The sequence below is a fragment of the Ambystoma mexicanum genome, chromosome 3q (assembly GCF_040938575.1).
Source record: "Ambystoma mexicanum isolate Mex_15411 chromosome 3q, UKY_AmexF1_1, whole genome shotgun sequence".
In the NCBI taxonomy this organism is placed as follows: Eukaryota; Metazoa; Chordata; class Amphibia; order Caudata; family Ambystomatidae; genus Ambystoma; species Ambystoma mexicanum.
The window spans coordinates 88,758,032-88,771,002 of record NC_090926.1 but is presented as its reverse complement, the minus strand read 5'-3'; the positions used below and the strand labels follow the sequence as shown (position 1 = coordinate 88,771,002).

At 44.6% G+C, this 12,971-nt stretch overlaps 1 protein-coding gene across 2 annotated transcripts in view; it reads left to right on the top strand.

Moving 5' to 3' along the window:
- ENDOU (endonuclease, poly(U) specific) overlaps nucleotides 1–12,971 on the top strand; it is a 179,606-nt gene that overhangs the window by 134,051 nt on the left and 32,584 nt on the right. The window lies entirely within an intron of this gene.

Below are 12,971 nucleotides of genomic sequence, written 5' to 3'. Positions count from 1 at the left end.
AGATGTAAAAAGATGACAGCAGAACATATTGATTGATCCTAATATTAACAGATCCTGATATGTTGCCAATATATAGCTTATGGTGAAGACATTTAATGACATAAATAACATTGCAGGATTTGCAGTTAGCCATAACATTGAGTTGCCATCTCCCACTGGCATGTGAACATGTGTTTGTCTTTTTGGTGAAACGGCATGAACTGCAGTTACTGCAGGGAAATGACCACGTGGTCCTGTTGTAGTCCAGAAGGTATTTTGACTTGGCTGGGTGTGTATATCAACTGGTTCCTAAGGTCCTTTCCTCATGTGAAGGCGAACAAGGGATGATCTTGCACTCCAGGTGAGTCTTGAATAAGATGTACATTGTTCAAGACTATTTTCCAATGTGCATGCTGATGTTGCAAAGGATGATACACAAACAGGTATTTCGTTATTTTTGTTTTTGTGTGTCTTTGTGACGAATCAGTACCAGTGGTCCATGGGTGAATATCGGTTTCCAAACCATCAATCATCCCCACACCTCTAGGACACTAGAAGGGATCTGAACAAATTGGACTAACAAGCAAATTATAAATCTTGTCCAGTTTCGGTAACGTGGATGGAACAACAGGTGTATCTCCTCAAGGTCGTGGATCATTGGTTATTTAGAGCACAGTGAAAACACTGTTATTACCCAATGATAAAAGGGACTGTCGAGTCAAGATTGTTTCTACTTTATTTACATGACAACAGACAGTTCTAGCAACACTACGAAATACAACCCACCCTGTAAAGGAATGCAGAGGGCAGACAGTTTCAAAGAAGAGAAAAGGATACACTCTGGATACTGGCAGGAGAGTAGTCGGTATGGTTAATAATCACAAAATTTTAAGGTTACTTGGCCTCAGCACAAAGGGAGCAATGAGTCTTAATATGTCTCTAAAGGCATTCCGGGAAGGAACACAGGGACAGAGCCACAATGTACCTGTTGATGTAGGTGTTCTTGGTGCTCGACAGGGTTGAGTCGCCTTCAGGGAGCTTTGCAAGCTTCTGTGACAGAGATCGAGATAAAAGTCAGCTGCCGGTATCAGGCGGCAAGACGGTTTGGAGAGCGAAGCTGGACAGCGGCTGCAGGCTGGCCTTCACAGTGGTTCTGGTTCAGGAATCGTTGTCTCAGTGCTGATGGGTGGTTCTGAAGCACTGGTCGTGACGTCTCAGATGTCTTTAAGTGACTGCATATTGACAACGGTTAGCATTGCAGTCAGTTGCAGCTCGAGGAACTCGACTAACTTGAAAATTTCCTTTAAGGCGGGCAGCAGTAGATGCTTGTCAAGGCACTTCTCCCAGCTTCTTCAATTGTCTTGTGTCGTCCTTTAAGGTGGATGGCCCACAACTCTGGAGTGTGTTGCAGGCAGCTGCCTTGTCCTTGGTTTTAGGTTCAGAGACCTTCTAGCACTTCCCACCTAGGAAGCTTGCTGCAGAGCCTAGCATGACATGCTGTGTGCTGGCTTGGTAAGAGTTCTGGAGCAGTTGGAGGGACCTCTGAATTCTGGTTCTCCCTCTGTTCCCTGGAAGATGTTTAGGGGAGGGATCTTGGTTCCCCCTTTGGAAATCCTGGACTTCCTTCACTGGCAGAAGATGTATGGCGGACTGTACCTTCAGCCAGGTTACGTTCTTTTTTGTTACTTCTGGTGAAGTTGTCAGATGATCTGCCAAAAGCGGGGTTCAGCCCTCTTTAAAAACCTGTTAGGCCTGATTGAGCCGAGTGCGGCAGTCGGCAGGTTGTGCTTCCAGTTTTCTTGTTGGGAAAAATACATTTTCCTATCACGGTATTGGGTAGGTGTACTTGTGGGAATAGAATACCTGTCTAATAAGATGGAGGTAAGGGGGGGATATTGGATATGTTGGTGCTTTTCTGAATAAGCTTAATAATGAGCATGGAAGCATTACAATTTGGGCATTGAACAAAATCCGGAAGCTAGGGATATCAAGACCCAAACTGAAGACCCAAGGGTGTGGGGGAGCAGCAGATAAGTATGGAATTGTAGCAGCATTAATCAATGCCCGCTCTGCTATGGCTCATGCATTAGAAGTGGCAGAACTTATTGGGTTGTAGAACCGTGATATGCTTTTGCTGACTGAAACATGGTTCTCAGATGTGTGCCAGATGATATTTCATCTTCTGGTCCCTGACGATTACCATATTCACTTTATCAGTCGGGTTGGAAAAAGGGGGTGGTGATTATAGCAATGATATACAGATCCTCTTTAGAAGTCCCCTACCTTGAGGAGCTTGAATAGCCTGATGGGTCCCAGGTGGGCGAAGTTTCTGTTCAGCTCTCCCCTAATGTTACGATTACGGTTATCTTGGCCTGTAGACCCCCAGGTCCGGCAGCTAGATTTTTGGAACAACTGGATAACTTTCTGACAATTTCAGGAAGCAAATATAAGGAAATCCTATGCAAAGGAGATTGGAATATTTGGATGTATAACGCTCAACGTGCAGACTCGAGGGAATTGGGTGAAGTGAATGGGAAACATGGGTTAATACCTCTGACTATGGACCCCTCACATGTAAAGGCCATTGCTTGGACATATTACTAGCTGGTGGTGTTTGTACAGTAATTAGGGGCACAGTTCCCATTCTTTGGCCTGATCATTTTGTCAAATCTTTTGATTTTGTTACCCCAGTAAAAGGAAAAGAGAAGGTTAAGGGGGGACCATTAGTGCTCACCCATAAAATAATAAATCTGGCCAATATTCCAGCAGAAGATGTATTCCAAAAATTTGCCGGTATTGATTGTACATTGCCGAGTGAGGAATTCTTTACCCAGGCCACCATAATTTGGGACACCATACATTACAAATATGCTCAGTTAAAATCCAAAAATAATAGAATCTCCAAATCTTGGTTTACGCCTAACCTCATACCCCTCCGCAAGAGGGCTTGCCAAAAAGATGATAAATGGAGAGAGATCAGATCACCAGAGAATACAGAGGAGGCCAAATCTGCATTGACAAATTATAAATAAGCTATCTTCAGGGTCAAAAGGGACTTTCTCCGCACTGCAATTAGCAACGCCAGCAATCAGCCAAGAGAACTGTTTGCAGTGGTTGCTAGGATTTGTAAACCAATTTGTATTATATCATCATCTGAGCACTCATTAACACAGGCTAATATGTTTAATGTATTTTTTAAAGAGAAAATTGAAACCATACAAGAAAGCATTAGGACAAAGACTGAGGAGGTCCAGACAAGATGCAGTCTGATAACTGAGAGGCTTGAATACTCAATCAGATGCAGTGGTACTAGGGAGAGACATAGAATGTGTGAGGTTTGATTTCCAACCAGTGACAGAGGATTATATTCAATCTCTGATCCTGAAACTTAAACCTACAGATGATTCTTTGTTTACACTGCCTGCATGCTCTGCTAGAAGTCTAGCAAAACATATTGCTCCCTTCATTACAACATTTATTAACAAATCATTGGCCCAGGGTACAGTACCCCAGGAATTAAAAAATCCATTATTACCCCATTGTTGGAAAAACCAATTCTGGATCCAGCTTGTCTAAATAATTATCGACCAATTGCAGGCCTATCATGGCCAGGAAAATTCTTAGAGAAAGTGGTTACCTGACATTTGTTGAAAGGGAGACACTGCTTGATGTGTTGCAGTCAGGATTTCGGCCAAAGCATGGGACAGAAACGGCTCTGTTAGCAGTGTATCATGAGTTGTTAGAGGTTGCGGACAAAGGGGGACTGACTCTCTTTGTAATGTTGGATTTGTCTGCAGCCTTTGACACAGTTAAGCATAGCATCATACTTGAGCATCTAACAATGCCTGGCAATGTTTCCGACCAGTCCTCGAAATGTTTTGGATCATTGCTTGATGATAGACACCAACAGGTGAAATCTGGGGGTTATATCTCAGATTGTATTGTGATGAGCTGCAGAGTACCACAGGGGTCCTCACTTTCCCCCTTGCGGTTTAATCTATATATGCAGCCAGTGTTGAACATCCTGAAAAGTCATGGCTTAAGTTGCCATTCTTATGCAGATGAAACTCAGCATATATATCAAAGTTGGCAACATTGAGGAGGTTTTTGTAAAAGTGAACCAGTGTTTGAAAGATATAAATGGATGGATGTCCAGAAACCAACTTCAGAAGAATGCAGCAAAAACAGAGCTGATTTTGTTTGGATCAGAGAAGCAGGTGGCAGGCACAAGGAAATCATTTGCCCCTGCATTCTCGTGGAGAAACTTCAATTCTCTGCTAAGATTAAGAACCTAGGAGGCAAGTGGCAGGAGAACTTGGGTAGTGAGGCACATGTAGCAGCAAAAGTTCAATCTGTATAATATTAATTACGGATGCTTCAATGAGTTATACCATATATCCCTAAAGAAGACCATGCAGTAGTGGCTGGAGCTATGACAAATACCCATCTAGCCTATTGCGATAGCCTGTTTATGGGTGCTCCAGCCAAACATCTGCACAGGCTCCGAAGGCTGAAAACACAAAAGTTAGATTGATTGATAGTCTGAGGAGAGTAGACTATATTACCCCTTTACGGAGGACACTTCACTGTCTAACGGTCGAGGACCGTATTAAATTTAAGGTTGCTTGTATGATCTTCAAGTGTTTAAAGGGATTGGCCCTGGAATATCTAAGCAACGAAATCTGTCTTTATAAGCCAGTGAGGACCCTAACATCAAGGGATCAACTATTGCCAAGCAGCCCCCGGTCAGCATTTGTCACTAGAGGTCACAGGAGATTCGCAGTCTTTGGACCTAAATTATGGCTCAGTATACCACAAAAGATTAGGGAATGTCAGACACTTGTTCAGTTCCGGATGGCTGTGAAAACCTTGCTGTTTAAATAATCATCTTGGTATCTGATAATCTCTAGAACACAGTAATGAACCAACTATCTAGTGACTTCTCTGTATCTTTCTATTTACAATGGCAATTCCATCTGCGCCTCAATATGGTTAAATCCGTCATGGGCGTGTTACAAATACAAAAAATCAAATAAAATCAAATTAAAGCCAAGTGGGCCGAGCCTACATTAATGAACCAATCCTGGTGCCCCTACCAACAATCCCCTGTATGTATGAGGTCATAACCTCAGTGCTTTGCAATAGGAAAGGAAAAGGGATGAAACAGGAACCAGGCGGTGTCCAAGAACCAAGATGGCAGAAACCTTCTCTTAACAAAAGATCTATAGCCACACTCCCTTGTGATACTAAGTCCCACCCACCTTTCTGTCTGTTGTATTTCAAAGAGTCTCTCTTCTTAATGGTTATCTCTGTATGGTCCCTGTTAAAGTGGCAGATCTCCCTTGAAGCTGCTGCAAGACCATACTCAGTGGCTCCTGCAAACCACACTCTCGTACCTTATGAATGGGCCCCCCCAAGCAGATGGCTTCAGTTTGGCAGCTTACACCGCTGATACAGTTCCTATCCCCAGAGCGCTGCCTAACTATTGGGAGAGCAATCACTGGTGCAAGACTGGATTATTGCAATGTCCTCTTTGCCAGGACCTCAAAACAGAACATCAATAAATTACAGATATTCCAAAATAACTCTCTCTGAGCAGACTTAAAAATTCCCAAAAGAGACCACATCACTGCTGCTGGAAAAAAAGGTGCATTGGCTCCCTATTAGAGAAATTATTATCTTCAAAACGTGGTCTATTATCCACAGATGCCTGAGCAACACTGCCCCGCAATACCTTGCTCAGAAAATTGTAAGATCAAAGACCAGCATGCCGGTTAGGTCTATCCAGGCACATCGACTATCCTAGCCCAAAGTGAAAAGAGCCAAAGGAGGAAGAGTGAGCTTCTCCTCGGTGGCCGAAAACCAATGGAATGCCCACTCCCCTGAACTAAGAGCAGAGGACTCCTACTGTGCCTTCCGCCTTGGCTAGCGGTCCTCTGTAAACCCACCAAAGAATAATGCCTCACTGTATTTTCTGTATATTACTTTGTCGTTGTTTCATGGGCGGGAGGATACATTTCTGTTGAAACTTTTGTATCATGTAACTGGTTTGCAACAGCACCCTTATGCCTCAGGGCTTAGGCACTTTACAAATGTACAAATAAATACATAAATACATAAATAAATTGGTACCAAGGGTGGGAGCTGGCTTCAGGATGACACAGTTACATATGAAAGGTTGTTGGGTTTCCAGTCTCCTTTGTTAACCTCTGCAGCCAGGCCCCATGTGGGCCTGTTTGAAGTACACCTACACCTGCAGCAGGGCCTAGCAATAGAGCAGGGCGGATCCATGGAACCTTTGCTCGTTAATCAGGCTGGCCTTCCCCCTACTTGAAATGTAGGAGGTAGGCCAGCCAGTCATGGAGATGACATGGCGCACGCCTGGCTGCCACATTCCACTAAATATGACTGGGCGGACTGTGCCTGTAAACTGTGTCCACCCAGAAAACATGGGTCTATGTGTTTTTCCTGATGTGAGCATAAGGAAATGTGTGTAGACTACCCCCACACATGTTCCTGAGGTTGGTCTGCCATCATTCTATTTGATTAAAAATGTCAATAAGCCCAGGTGAGCGTACGACCACCATGCAGATGGTCATATTCCTCACAGTCTTGATGAAAGAGGGACATTCTGTCTCTAAATGAGCGACTTAGAAAGAGACATGTTTTCATACACTTTTAAAGAGCAGTCTTTCAGGTTTGAGCCAGAGTCTTTATAAATCTCAATTAGATTGGTATAATCTGCTGTTGAAAAAGAAATTCTGTCAGTTTGTTGGAGGAGGCATTTGTTTTACCAGTGTCTCACAACCTTTAACACCTAGATTACTATTATGAGTTTAAATGTCCTCCTACATTTTGTATATATTTTCAAAAAGCACAGCTAAATATTAACAGATTTGTCAGGGGAACTAAACATACAGAGGGCTTCCTCTGCTAGGCAATATTATTTTTGAGGTTGCCTGTATTGTGGTCAAGTCTTTGAATCTTCCACTCTTAGTAACTAGACCAATTAAAGTGGTGATGTTGGGTGCCAATTGGGGGTTTGAGGAGTTGTGACAGATTACAGTTAAACAGTGCGGTCTGAAGGAGGCCTCCAGGGGGCGCGCCAATGAAGGCAGCTTGAGCGCTCGCTCCCGGTGGATTGGGTCTTAAATGAACAGAGCCCCCTTTTCCACCCTCCGCGGGAGATCGGCTCAACGATCGAAAGAAGGGTGCACCCCCGGACATAAATGGCCCAAAACATATGAAGATTGGCTGCCCAGGAGCTGAGATCCAAGCAGGGACCATGGGAAAACGAAAGTGCTTGTGTCGATGTTCAGCTCCGCCGCAAAACTACGAAAGCCGCTCTGAAGTTAAGAGGGGCCTAACAGGTGAGTGGGAATGGCCGGCTGGGACTCGCACCCTGGAGCTCATAGATCACAGGATCCTAGAAGCCAGGATTCCTCCCTCATCCCAGGGGCCCTGCACACACAGCGTCTTACGGCAAGCATCCCCCGTGTGAGGTGATTTGTCGGAACATCAACCCCTTTGAAGCAGGAGGGTTTAAATCTTCATAATGGTTGGAAAAGTACTTTAGGCAGGGCCATAGTCAAGGGGACAATAAGAGGTACTGGACTCGCCCTTGACCCTAGGGAAGCGCTGCAGCGGACCTTTCATCTTAAAAAATTGTGTGTGAGGTGTAGGCCCCCCATGTGTGTCAGAGAGCATTGCCCACCTCATCTTGAATCAGCCTGACACTGAGAGCAATATAATCTGGTGAACAACAAGGCGAGAGAAACGTGCTTGGAAGTCTAGAAGTGAATTTAAATCTTTCCATAACTCATTTGCCAAAGTTGATGCCAAGACATCTCTATGGTATTGTAGCCACTGAGAGCAATGCTCTAGGCCCCGACCCAATTGCTTATCACTCAACACCTACATGACCAGCATTTGGGGTGTGTATGTAGCATGTGACACTGAAGTGTGTGCCTGTGACCAGTGTGCAGCATAAGCGGCTGCGTTTTGTGAGCTGGGTACAGGCACTCTCAGGACTGGGTCTGTGCATAAAGTTATTTATTCAGGAGAGAGGACACTAGCGACTTCAATATGGACTTGCTGTGGATGTTGAAGTCTGTAGGATAGCTAACTGCATTCAGAGAAAACCTGCAGAATGCAACGGTTGATTTAGGAGGCGAGCTGCACAGACTGTGGATTTATACCACCGGGAGTGTCATTGCTTTTCATGTTCAAAACCAGCTTCAACGTTCATATGTGCCTCTCAATATTTTCTGGTTTTAAAAACAAATGTTGCAAAGATATATTTTGATATCTTCAGGGGAAAAATTTCTATCTAAAGGTAAATATCTTGAATATCTTGTCAGAAATGGCAGTGAGAATTGAGTGGAATGATCCAGGATGGTGAAGTCAGCCCCAGAGGCCTAAGTGAAATAATAAATCCTGGAGGGATAGGTGGATGAAGAGTTGGGCATAAGGGACAATCATCACGACATGAGGGGCAGTAATGAATACCAAGTTGGCATTCGCACCCGGATCCTGAATTTGACAATTGCTGACAAGGGGAGTCAAGGGCATCTGTCCTATTGAAGAGACTCCAGAGGCCCTGAAGAGCCTTAATGGAGTGGGAATACAAGGTTGACCCGTGACTACTGTGAGACCCGTAAGGAAGCGGCACACGTGTCCAATCCACTAAATCTTGTTTGGCATCATTTGGATGGGAAGTCGAAGTTAGTGGAATTTGAGTATTCACGGGGACCTGGCCCCAAAAAGGGAGTATGGTGGCGTGGAGGAGAGGACTCTATGTCGACCAAAAGAGATATTGCGTCACCATTAGAAGAGATTAAAGGGATGAGGGCCGACATTGGAGGAAAAGTTGATAAGGTCAATACCATACTTGACAAGATGGATGAGAGGCTGCAGAAAGTGGAACACAACCAATCTACTTTGGATGTCCTGGGCACCCAAATGGCTATGCAAATGGCTATGCAAATGGCTCAACTGGAGAGAAGAGAGGCCGAAATTACATTGAAAATGCATGACTTCGAGAATTGAGAGAGAAGGAATAACCTAAGTGTTTTTGGGATACTAGAGAAGGAAGGGGAAACGGAAAGAGGCTTGAGAAGGACCATACATGAAGTGGTGAAACTCCTCTTCGAGGATGATACTATTGATGAGCCAAAATTGAACAGTGTCTACAGAGCTGGTGGTTCCACTAAGGACCCAAGATCAGTCCTTGCTCACATTCACAACTATCAATATAAGTTGAAGATTCTGGAAAAGGTGAGGAAGACAGACCCAGTGCAAAAATTACAGTGTTCCAGGATTTGTTCACCCTGACTCTGGCTAAGAGACATCTGTGTTCACCCCTAACTAAATTGCTCAATGAAAAAAGCGTTCAATACCAGTGGGGTTTTCCCTTCTCCATTTCTCTTGAGGTGGAGAGATATAAGAATAATCTGGTTACAGAGGAAGATATCAATAGAGTCACGAGAGATGCAATGGGAGGAAATGAACCTGCTTCAAGTTCCGGAGCGAAAGATCCTGCAGACAGACGGTGGAGCATAAAGGGTCTTAGCAGGTGACGAGTCCCGGGATTGAGGAAATTCAGAAAATATAATACTTCACCCACAATACTTCACCCACATCAGAAACTCAGGGAGTGGAGGGTACAGTTGTGTCACTTGACGATCAAAATACTCGATTTTTGGCATGAACAGAGGGAGGCAATGTGAGTTATAGAGGGGGAGTGTTGTGAGATTTAAAATGTTTTGAAGGGTTAGACAGGGGCTTCGTAAATTGAGGTTTGTACAGGCATGACCCGGTTACTCGGGTCCTACTGGTGGTCCGGTCCTTGTCCAGTGATGGAAACTGGGAGCAGCCGGGCGCCTTATAGGGGTGGGTGTAGGAAGAGGGGAATAGGGGCTAAATGGAGGTTTGGGGGTCTTGGTGTAGATTTACATTGTTTTACTATGATACAACTCAACAAGAAGGTCTGTGGTCTTAAAAGTGGAGTGAGTTGAGGTCAAATGGGATACTTAGCTTATGGCTGACCGAGGAAAGTGGACGAAGGTGGATTGGTTGCGAGTCTGCACATTAAACTTAAAAAAAAAGGGCTCAACTCCCCAACAAAAAGATCCCTGGTGGCCAGAAAATTTCGGAGACTGAAAATGGATATACATTTTCTACAGAAGGATACTTTTCTCCAAGGTGAAGAAAGAAATATCTCATATGGTCTTCTGGGACATGTATATTGGTGATCAGGAAACTCCAGGAAAGGGGGGATGGGAATTCTAATCCATAAGGAGCTGTGGATGGAGGTTTTAAAGGTCTGGATGGACATTGAGGGGAGGTCCTCGCTGATTACAGGTTTGATATGGGGGATACGATTCACATTTGCGACTATGTATGCTCCCAATCGGGGTCAGATGAAATTCTTGAAGGGAACTATGGCAAAAGTGTTGAATGAGGGAATGGGACATCTTATAATTGGAGGAGATTTCAATATGTGGGTGGACCTTAAGTGGGACAAGCGACCCATTCGACTGAGTGGACAGGAATCCCAAGGGACAGGTTATGATGATTTCCAGGCGAGCCTGGATTTATATGGGTTGCAGGACATACAGCGCTTTTTTAACCCACAGGAAGAGGGCTTCACTCAGTTCTCCTCCCCTCATGGGTTCTTTACTCATATCGACCACATCTGGATTTCAAGGGACTCATGGCATGTGGCACTGGGGTCTGAAATTCTTCCGATTAGTGTGTCCGATCATGACCTGCTTTCCCTTGATTTAAGGTGGCTTGGGTTTTGTCCCCTGAGCTCCAGGTGGAGATTTTTTTCTTGTCAACAACAAGAGAGTGCTATAGAGAATTATAGTGTGGGATGCAGGTAAGGCAACTTGGAGGGGTTTACTGATTAGGAAAGATGTCCAGAAAAAAAGGGAGCGCCTTCTATTGGAGAATAAATTGTGGAAGGAGACAGGAATCCTGGAAATATGAGCAGAGACGTCAAATGGAAGGGTGAAGGACTGGCTAGATGAAGCGAGGGAGAAAAGAGAGGAATTGAGACTACTGGAGGACGGGAGAATGATCTGCACTCTTCAGTTTTTAAAACAGAAATATTATGAGAAGGGGTTTAAGGCGGAAACGCTCCTTGCGGCATGACTGAGGGGACAGTGGTAGGTGAGGTTGGTCAAGGAGGTGAATGTCCAGGGGGATGTAACGGTAATGACAACGGAGGGAATTAGGAGGTCTTTGCCTCATTCTGTGACGTTTTATATGAGCGAGGTGGGCAGAAGTTTGCGGAGGGTACTGAAACCTACCTGGGAGAGATTTGTCTGCCAATATTGACCAGGGAAGAAGCGGGTACTGTGGATGCTCGCATCACGCGGGAAGAGATTTTAAATGCTATATGACGTTTGCCACTTGGCAAAGTCCCAGGAGATGATGGGTTTACCTCAGGTTTTTATAAATCGTTTGGGACCGTTTTACTTCCTTTTTTGGCTGAACTATTCAACGACATATTAGAGACCTGCAGGGCACCTGAGTCATTCGTTCGTACCCTTATCTCTTTAATACCTGAAAAAGGAAGATACCCTCGAACCTGTGGTTCATACTGCCCAATCTCACTTCTTAATATTGATGCAAAAACAGATACAAGAGTCGTTACCGCAAGGTTGGAGGGGTTTATGCCACGCTTCGTCCATCCGGACAAAGTGGGTTTTTATAAAAGGACGTCAAGTGGCAGACACCATGAAGAAGTCTTTACACTTGATTAACGAAACACTGGGAGGGACAGGAGACCCCACTCTCCTGTCAGTCAAATTAGAGAAGGCCTTTGACGGGGTTGAGTGGGACTTTCTCAGGGCAGTATTGATCAAGTATGGAATGGGGAACACATTCCTGCAGGGGATCATGGCCGTGTACTCTTCTCCAAAGGCCAGTGTGGCTGTAAACAGGGCTACTCGTGGTGGTTAGAATTGGGAAGGTGAACAAAACAGTGTTGCCCCCTTTCACCTGTTTTATTTGCCCTATCCCAGGAGCCCCTGGCCCAGAAGTTGAGAGAAGGCCATCGGGTGAATGGGATAGTCATGGGGGCGGTGGAATATAAAGTAGGTGTATATGCCAATGATATGTACAGAACCCACTGAAGTCAATACCAGCGGGAATTGATTTAATTGAACAATATGGGAAAATGCAGGATTCAAAATCAATAAAAGCAAGTCCATCATATTACTGCTAGATCAGACAAAGGACGACAATATAGGCTGATTCTTAGCTCTTGGGATGAAAGGTTCCTGATAACTCCATTTACCTTGAGACAATACAGCATTTCACTGTCATTGTACGCGTCTTGAATAGAGACGTGATGCGTTCTTGATACACCTACATATTCATGCAGATTAGCATTGTACGCAACTTGAAAATAGATGCATTGCTTTCTTGACACACCCACAGATTTAAGTGGATTTGCATACATTTAGCTTGCACGCAGCTTAGCATTTTACTGATTCATACGCACTACAGCACAGACACGTCCACAGGTTAAATAGATACACACGTTGTCATGGTGACACTCCCGCCCCTCCATGACTATGGGGGGGTGGGGCGCGAGGCATACATGCTCCTGCAGCTTAGCGGGAGAACGACGACCCCTCACCTGGTCAATATGGCAACATATAAATAGAAAGTGAAGCCGCGCGCACACGTGGCTTCACTCGGAGATAGACGGTCAATGAAATGAGAGGTGAGTGTTCTCTACACATCAGATCTTCACGAAAACTAGAAATGGCTCACAGGTCATACATATTTTCGGTTCCACATAGGTCCCGTATTCCTTTCAGTGACAGCACTGATACAATGTTAGAAGATATGGATGTTACGTGATCAAAACGAGTAGAGTAGGATTCTGCCACACGCACTAGTTGTTTAATTTTAACTATACTTACAGCTAAAGTTGAATCAAAATTGACACACTCTCTCTCTTTTCCTACCCGTGA